Genomic DNA, 9,995 nt, shown 5'->3' on the forward strand with positions numbered 1-9,995 from the left:
TACGATTAAAATATTATAAAAAATTACGAAAATATAAAATAATTTAAGACATAATTAAAATATGTAAACTAATTAAAATATACAGTATCATAAAAATGATATTTACAGGACACACATATTGAAATGTATTAAAATTTACATCAAATAAATTATTAATATAAAAATTAATTTATTTAAATTTATAATACTTCTGATACTCGAAAAGATAGTGTGAATATTATATAAACATTTGTAAAATGATTTAATAAAAAATATATACAAAATATAAGATAATTTAAGATATGATGCATAATAAAAAAAAATTCCGAATTGCACCACCATGATAAGCTAAATATAATATAATATAATAATAATTCACAAATGCATACGCAACTCCAAACTGTCATATAAAAATTATTAATATAAAATTAATTTATTTAAATTTATAATACTTCTGATACTCGAAAAGATAGTGTGAATATTATATAAACATTTGTAAAATGATTTAATAAAAAATATATACAAAATATAAGATAATTTAAGATATGATGCATAATAAAAAAAATTCTGAATTGCACCACCATGATAAGCTAAATATAATATAATATAATAATAATTCACAAATGCATATGCAACTCCAAACTGTCATATAACAATTTCTTAATATGTAAAAATTATATATTAATTTATAGTATTCTAATACTTTTAACTTAATGATATAACATAAATATAAACATGATACAAACGATTGGATATATTTTTATATAAATTTTACCTGGATGGCGACCTGACAAAATAAATAAATAATAATATAAATACATCATATATATCTATTCAAATATAAGTAAAATTAATTATTAAGGTGTAAACTTTAAATATAAAAAAACCAATACAAAAACTTTAACTACTTCGATCCCAATTTGTTCGATAAACTACAAATTTCATCACTCAGCTTTTACTTTATTCTTATATAGGTCACTAAAATTTAAAATTTTTAATTTATTCATTAAATTTTTAATTTACTCATATTTTGATCACTTCATTAAATACTTAATGATATAAATATGTGACATTTTTTTAAAAAATTATGAAATAACTCTAAAATTTTCTTTATTTGTTTGTGAAAAAAATTCATAGTTTCAAATCCTGTTGATATTTCATGATGAAGCATCCAAAGACGAAATTATGCTTTGTATTGCCCAAATATTTTGGTATAATAGCATTTTAGGTATTTTTACTTAAATATTAATCAAATAAGACATTTGTCTCTCCAAATTTTTTTATTTAAATATTTAATAGACCTTTGCCCCTCTCAATGTTAGATGCTAGCTCCATCCCTAAAATCATATTAAGAGTCTAAGGTTGAATTTTATGAGTCTTAAAATAATTTAGGTAAAATCTAAACTAATATAGTTGTAGGAGAGAATAAAATAAATCTGTTGATATCACAAGTGATAGATATCATAAATCATAATGGTTTGGGATTTCACAAAATTTAAGTTAAGGTTGAATTTTATGAGTCTTAAAATAATTTAGGTAAAATCTAAACTAATATAGTTGTTGAAGACACTAAATTTCGTCCTTATATTATATAATATATATTTATATTATAAATTATATTATATATTTATTCATATTCTTTTTTTCCTTTTCAGGGCCCAACAGTGGACCAAACCCAAGTCCCACGTGACCCAGTGAAGAAGCCCTAATCTCTCCAAGCCTCACCAGCGCCGTTTACCCCCTGAGACCCCTCATGCTCCACGCTTCTCATCTTTGCCGCTTTTCATGGCCATTTCTCGCAAAGTTCAACAAGCACGAAGGATGTGTGTTAGCAGGACTCCAAAGCAACCAACTATCATTAGATTTCTAGTACGATTAGGAGTCTAAAATAGAGTTTTTTTGTACTATAAATTAATGCTAGCAACACACGAATATGGGGGGATTGACAGGAAATACGCACATAAATTCACCATAGCAAACACAAAGGTCCAAGCACTTATAGAGCATTTCAAAAAAGAAATAAAAGAGGTATATTTTCCTTTTTTTTCTTTACCTTCGTTTCGGTTGGCTTTTGTTGCATGCATTCTATTTTCTTTGTTTCAAACCCCCAAAAAAATGAGTTTTGGACCGATGAACGGATGGGCGTCCTCGAGATCTTTATTTGTAGATCTATCCCCGAGGTCTATAATCTTGAAAAATGTTTGGATTTTCGAAACGGGGGTTCAAAGAGCTTTAAAAAATGATTTTTTTTGGTATTTGTCGCCGATGAATGGCGGCAGCGAGGCGGCTTGGGGTGGCCAACGGCCAGAATCTGGAAACCAGACGGCGGTGTGTTCATCTTGGATGAACAAAGGGAGGAAAACATGAACAATGGGGGGCTCTTTTGTTTTCAAGTGAAGAGAATGAAAGTTTTAAATAATTTTTTAACATATATACTCGGCCCGTTGACCTAATTCGACCCGTGCGCGACCCGACCCTGGTGCTAAAGACCGCGTGTTTTCGTTTTAAATGGGGTAAACTTCACTTTTAGTCCCTCTGATTTTAAAACGCCCCCTTTTGACCCCCAAAATCGATTTTCAAACTCCAATTCCCTTTTAATTTGGCCACTCGATTTGCCTTTCCTTTCAATTTAACCCCTTTTTCGTTTCAAGATCTAAATTTAATTTTAAACTGCCCTTTGAATTTATTTTTTTTCTTTCGATTTAATCATTTTTAGTATTTTTAAATACTTATTATTACTATTGTTTTATATACCTTGTTTATAAGTCATTATATATGTTTATAACTAATATCATTATTATTTTTTTTACTATTTACGTATAAATATATTATCATTATTTTTTTCTTTTTTTTCCTCTTTTTATTACTATTAACGTATATATATATATTCTTTTGTTTTTTATTGGTTTTCCTCATGATTAATTATATGTATATATATATATATATATTCTTTATTTCTTTTAATTATTAAATATTATATTATAGGGGGCCTTTTTTTTGTTTGGTTTCTACTAAAGTCCCCCCAATTTTCGGTGAAGTGATGGGGCTAGGTTTTCTTTTAAATATTTATTATATATATATATATATATATATATATATATATATAGTTTACATGTTTCATTAGTATTTTGATGTATATACATATTTTCCTTTTCAAATAGTTTTATATGTACATATTATTTCGTTACTTTTTTCCTTACCTTATTTATTTATTTATTTTTCATCTCTTTATTTTTTTATTTCCTTTACCTTTGATTTATTTACTCATTTTTATTTATTCATTTATTTATGTATATATTGTCTTTGCTCTTTCTTATCTCGTTTTATTCTTTTCCCTTTTATTTTATTTTATTTATATTATTTGTTTTCTTTACTCTAACACATTCACTTTTAAAGGGTACAAATTTCAAATCAATCTATGGTAAGTAATTAGGATCAGAGTTTTACCTTTCAATTTTTCTTAATTTAAGACAACTGGAAATTATATAGTACCGAAAGGGCAGTTCAAGGGTGCTAATCCTTCCTTGACTGTAACCGACTCCGAATCCGACATATCACTGGTAAGACGCAGATCAGGTAAGAAGTAAGGTATTCGGTCAACCTATTTACTTTTAAATAAATGATCGGTGGCGACTCCTAATCATTTAATCCAAGTTGAAGCCCAATTTTGGTGCCCACTGAAAGACGGTTCCGACAGCTTGGCGACTCTACTGGGGAGAAGGTAAGTGAGTCAGGCTAAGGTAATTTTCATTTGTCTTTTTAATGAAAAGGTAAGTTTAAATTTTAAGGTAACATTTCGATCCTTTTTACTTTTGATTATATTTTCGAATAAATAGTTGTACTAATCGTTTTCTTCAGTCATCAAAGTTCATTTTTCACTTAAGGCTCTAAACCTGAGCCCGAACCCATTTTAAGTGAGGGTGAAAGTGACGCCTTCGTGTGAATTTATTCACCGTGTGGGCCTAGCAAGTAGCCTTCGGGATTCATATACCTTATGTCTTCGTGTGAATTTATTCACCGTGCGGGCATAAGGGAATGTGTCCTCTCAAGTTTAACTTAGTCCACACAAGCCTGTGATGGGTTTAAGACTAAGGGTCTGGCAAGCCCAAGGGGGCCCCAACAAGAAGAACTCGGGTATCGTTTTTAGAACCTAAACCGGGAGACCATGGAGAAATAGAGCCTACCCTAAAACCCCATTTCAAATCCTAGGATATTTTTTCCCTAACCATGTTTTTACTTCTTAATCTTCTTATTTTTCTTTCCTCATTTTTTATTCATTTATTTATTTTATTTTACTGACTTGTTTGCCTTTGTATTTGTTTTTTAGCATTTGCATCATTACGAGAGGCTATTGATCCCTAAAAAAGCGTTTGTTATACACAAAATAATTCAAATTAATGGACAAAGGTCTTGTAACACAAGAGATTAAAAACGCTGAGGCACGACTATGGTCCGAGAAGACTCAGAAGAAAAAAGGAGATAGTCTTCAAGGAAGTTATGTGTCAGAGCTGGTGAACTACGCCTCTATCAGCCTAAAACAAAATAATGTGCAAGAGCTTCGAGACATCTGGGAAGTTGAAAGAATGACCGGAAATAGAAGTTCAACCAACGATATGGTGACATTGCACTTTTACTTCATGTTAAGACTGATGAGCCCTTAATCAGAGCCCTGGTTTAATTATAGAACCCGGGATACAGTTGCTTCACCTTTAACTGGGAGGACATGGTGCCCACTATCGAAGAGTACACTATACTACTGCACTGTGAAAACATCAGACTAGAGAGGGCATATATCAAACACATCAAGAGTCAGTCTTTCAAGAATGGACTGGCCAAGATTGCAGGAGTTGATGAAAAATGGGTGACTGATCGACTCCGACACAAAGGTAGCAGGGATGAAATCGAGTGGATCCACATAAGGCAACTAATGAAGAACCACCCTGATGAATGGAAGACTATAGACCTTTTTGCACTAGGTCTGTACGGTTTGGTAATCTTTCCAAAGACTTTGGGGTGCATCGATGCAACCGTGGTGGAACTATTTGAACAACTTCCAAGGCGAGTCAACCCAGCACCGGCCATCTTAGCCGAGACCTTTCGGTCTCTCAATCATTGCAGAAGAGTTGGTGGAGGAAGGTTCATTGGATGTGTTCAGCTCCTTCAAGTCTGGATTCACAATCACTTCTGGAAAACTAACGGGGTTGCCTACCACCGATTCAGCACTACTTATTCACCTTTGGGAGAATTCATAACTAGGAAATGGCATGTAGATGCTTCAAAAGAAAAATGGATGAAAGTCTTTACACTTCTTCAGGATCGAGATATTACCTGGAGAGCCCCTTGGTTGTTCCTCGGTGACGTTCTTTTTCGGTGCAAGGATTCTGACACTATGACCTTACTTGGACTTTGGGGTACAGTTGGGTATGCTCCGCTGTTAGCACTTAGACAGTATGGGGTACGTCAGTTTGTCCCAGCAACAAGTGGACTAGCTAGATTAGAGTTTGTATATCACGGTGACAGCTATAAGAAAATGATCAAGGAAGCATCCGATTCATGGAAGAAAGTATTCCGGATGGATGTTGTAGCTGCCAGAGACATGCTTACTCCGGATTATGTGGAGTGGCGAAGATTGAAAAAAAATGACAACATCCCTGTGCCATACTGTGAAGACACCCGGACCATGGAGGAACATCTCAGGTCTGTCCCTTCTGAACTTGAGATAGTCAAGGCAGAGTTTGAAGCTGTGAATAACGAGCTGAAGCAGAAGGTTAAAGAACTTGAAGCTGAACGTTATCAGTGGAAGCTAGATGCCGACTCTCATAAAGATAAAGTAGACAAATTAGAAAGAGAGCAGAAAAGAGCAGACAAACTGGAAAGAGAGCAGAAAAGAGTTCGTTTTGAGCTCGAAGACTTGAGAAAGGGGTATCAAGATAAAGTCAATGATAACTCCAAGTTAAAGGTAACCTCTGAATACTAGAAAGACGAAGCTCACAGTCTAAAAAAGAAAACTCGAGGGACCGGATGAAAGAGCTTGGAATGAATAGTTGAAGACCGCTCAAAGACGCTTGACAGATAGTCAACATCAAAACCAATGCTTGAGAATCCGAGTAGCTGACTTAGAGAAACAACATGAAAATGATGAAAAGATAATAACTGAGTTAGAAGCTATTATAGATGGGTTCAAGAGGCAGGCAAACGAGTTTCATATAGTGCCTTTCGACGGAGGCTTACAGTGGCGTTTCCGTTGGGAGTAAGCACAGCGAAGGGTGAGGGCCAGAGACGCAACCATCCGAGATTTCCTAGATCAAGTACAGAAGGCAGCCCGTCGTCTTCATGACCTGGAAAGGGAAGCAGGAGTGGTTCGACAAGGCATTCAACCAGTGACAGATGAAGGCAGAAGACTTGTCAACTTACTAGAATCTATTCGGGGTCTAGAGGATTTAGTCTAGATGTACCTTTAATTTGTTTTTATGTCTCTTAAAAGAAAAAACATTTTTGTCTGAATAAGGATTATTTATAATAATGAACACTTTTCTGGATCAATGCCTCCAAATTACATACATCATACATTGCATTTTACACTTCATGTTTGTTTTTTTATTTTATATTTTCCATGTTTTTACATTTGTATTAACTAACAAAACATGTCTCAAACACCAAGCTTACCACCGCAATATTAGATATGCATCACCCGCACAATACTCGAGCGAGAAAGAGATAAAAGGCTAGAATAGAAAGATCGAAGAGAACATGGCAAGACTGTAGAAAGAAGTGGATGACAAAATGGCTCAGAACAGTCAAAGTACCATGGAGTCCATCAAGAAAAGCCAAGAATCCTTAGTTGACCAAATCGTTGCTAAGTTATTTGGTTTACAACCACAAGCAAGTGCACCCAGAGTAGGTGCTTCTGAGGGGGTAACCATTTCTCTGACCCCACAGCTGGTTATTTCACCTGGAATCTTGCCTGGACTACTACAAGAAAACTCTTCCGCTACTAAAGGGAAAGCATCATCTGCTACGAAGGTGCAAACTTCCACAACATGTCCTGAAACCATCCGGACGATTACAATGTCCCGGATTTGATGAAGAGGACAAAGCAAAGAAAATAGAAGAAAAGATTAAGTTGTTGGAAGACCAGATGAAGATGTTCCAAGGAGACCATGATTATTATAGAGTGGACGCAATGGAACTAAGCCTAATTCCAGATTTGGTGCTCCCACCAAAGTTTAAGGTCCTTGAGTTTGAGAAGTTCGATGGGAATAGCTGCCCCTCAACACATCACTATGTTCTGTCGGAAGATGACGGGATATAGGGGAAATGACCAACTCCTGATCCATTGCTTTCAGGAGAGCCTGTCCGGTTCAGCTATCCGGTGGCACAACCAGCTCAACCGAACTCATATCAAGACGTGGAAAGACTTAGCCAAGTCTTTCTTAGAGCAGTACAAACATATCAATGATATGAGACCAGACCGAGTTATGTTGCAGAGTCTGGAAAAGAAGCACAATGAAAGTTCTGACAATACGCACAGCGATGGAGGGATTTATCTGTGCAAGTTCATCCACCCTTGGATGAAAAGGAAACTAGAAAGCTTTTTGTACAGACCCTGAAGACACCTTACTCGGGCACTGGTGGCAATCACATCGGGAAGTTTCTCAGACCTGGTCATGGCCGGTCAGCAAGATGGATCGACTAGTGAACAATATTCAAGCTGATAATCTCATCTCGTTTTCAGATGATGAGATTCCATCCGGAGGAAGAGGCCGAACTAAGGCATTACACATCACTACCTACTGCAAGGGGCATGCCTTACCCAGTGTGTTGATCGACAACGGCTCAGCCCTGAACGTGATACCTTTGGTGACATTGAAGAGACTGCCAATAGATACCTCTCATATGAGAGCCTGTCAGAACGTGGTCGAGAATTTGACGGGACCAAACGAGAGGTAGTCGGTAAGATCGAGGTACATTTTACCATCGGACCAGCCACCTATGATGTTGAGTTCCTTGTGATGGATATCATGCCATCCTATAGTTTTCTTTTGGGAAGGCCATGAATTCATCAAGCAGGTGCAGTACCCTCCACGCTGCACAAAAAAGTTAAATTTATTATTGACGGGGCCTTATTAATTATCAATGCTGAGGAAGATATTATGGTAAGTGTGACCATGTAGGCCCCGTATATCGAAGTAGGCGAGAAGCAGTGAAATGCTCCTTCCGCTCCCTAGAGTTTGTAAATGCCACATTCGTGGCAGAAGGAAGAAGAATCCCTAAACCCCAACTTTCCAAGTATACCAGAATGGAGATCGTGCAGACTTTGAGAAAGGCGCCAGGACCGGGAGAGGTTTTGGGAAATATTTGCAAGGAGTGATTAGTCCAGTCTTTCCTATTTCAAAATTAGACCAGTTTGGTCTCGGTTTTTAGCCCAGTTATCATAAAAAGAGGAAGGAAGTCCAGAAGAACGGATAAAAGGATAGTCAGGTTGACTGGAAATGAAATTCAATGGAAGCCTATGAAATTCCGCCTCTTTACCATACATTCAAGTCAGGTGGTTATGTGTTCGAGACCACCTCATCCGATTTAGAAGTGGCTCTGGAAGATCTAAACATTAATGCCGTGACCACTGAAGATGTTGACAACGAAGACAGATCCGGGATATACCCCCTGCCACCTAGGTTCGTGCCTAGCAGTTGGTCGGTGGAAGAACTACTTGGTTTACAAGAACCTTTCAGAGTAATATTTGAACTATCCCTATTTGCCTATACCTGGGGCAATAGGTGATCTTTTGTAAGGGTGAATAAACATTTGGATTAATTTTAATAAAATATGCATTTTTTCCTATGTCCATGCAAACAAATTTTATTTCTTTTTGGATTCATTGTCTATTTTCTATATTTCAGCACTTCATTACCATTTTTCTTTCGAATTTGATTCTTGATTGCTCCGTGTGGGATATTTCCTCTCACACACACATATATTCTTTGTTCTTCAGACCCCAGATAACGATAATGTAGGTATTGATGATCTTGATCCGAAAGTGGATTTTGAATCGGCCATTTGTCTCGGGGAATTTGATGAATGCGACACTGAAGAGGAGTGTAACTTGCCTACTCAATTATTGAGAATGGTAGAAAGAGAAGAGAAGAAAATACTACCACATGAGGAGGCAATCGAAATCCTGAATCTGGGCACTGAAGATGATAGAAAGGATTAAAATCGGTACAACTCTATCAGCTGAAGCAAGACAAAATCTGATAGTCTTACTTCAGGAGTACAGAGATGTGTTCGCTTGGTCGTATCAAGACATGTCGGGACTAGACAGATATGGTAGTTCATAAACTGCCAATTAAGCCAGAGTGCAAACCCGTGCAACAGAAACTGAGAATGATGCGACCAGAAATGCTCCTTAAGATCAAAGAAGAAGTCCATAAGCAATTTGATGCGGTTTTCTTCAAGTAGCTAAGTATCCAGAGTGGGTGGCCAATATAGTGCCAGTTCCGAAGAAAGACGGAAGGTTCGTATGTGCGTCGATCACCGAGACCTTAACGAGCGAGCCCTAAAGATAATTTTCCTCTACCTCACATTGACACGTTGGTAGACAATACAGCCGAGAACGCTTTATTTTCATTCATGGATGGATTTTGGGATATAACAAGATCAAGATGCATCTTGAAGACATGGAGAAAACTACGTTCGTCACAATGTGGGAACCTTCTGCTACAAGGTGATGCCCTTCGGACTGAAGAATGCTGGGGCAACATATCAGAGAGCTATGGTGACCCTATTCCACGACATGATACATAAAGAAATCGAAGTTTATGTCGATAACATGATTGTCAAGGCACAAACTGAGAATGAACATGTCGAGAATTTGAGGAAGGTCTTCCAGAGATTGAAAAAGTTCCAACTAAGATTGAACCCTAGCAAGTGCACCTTCGGGGTAACATCCGGGAAACTATTAGGCTTCGTGGTCAGCAGAAAAGACATCAAAGTCGATCCCGATAAAGTCAAGGCTA

The sequence above is a fragment of the Hibiscus syriacus genome, unplaced genomic scaffold (genome assembly GCF_006381635.1).
Source record: "Hibiscus syriacus cultivar Baekdansim isolate YM2019G1 unplaced genomic scaffold, ASM638163v2 tig00110505_pilon, whole genome shotgun sequence".
NCBI lineage: Eukaryota > Viridiplantae > Streptophyta > Magnoliopsida > Malvales > Malvaceae > Hibiscus > Hibiscus syriacus.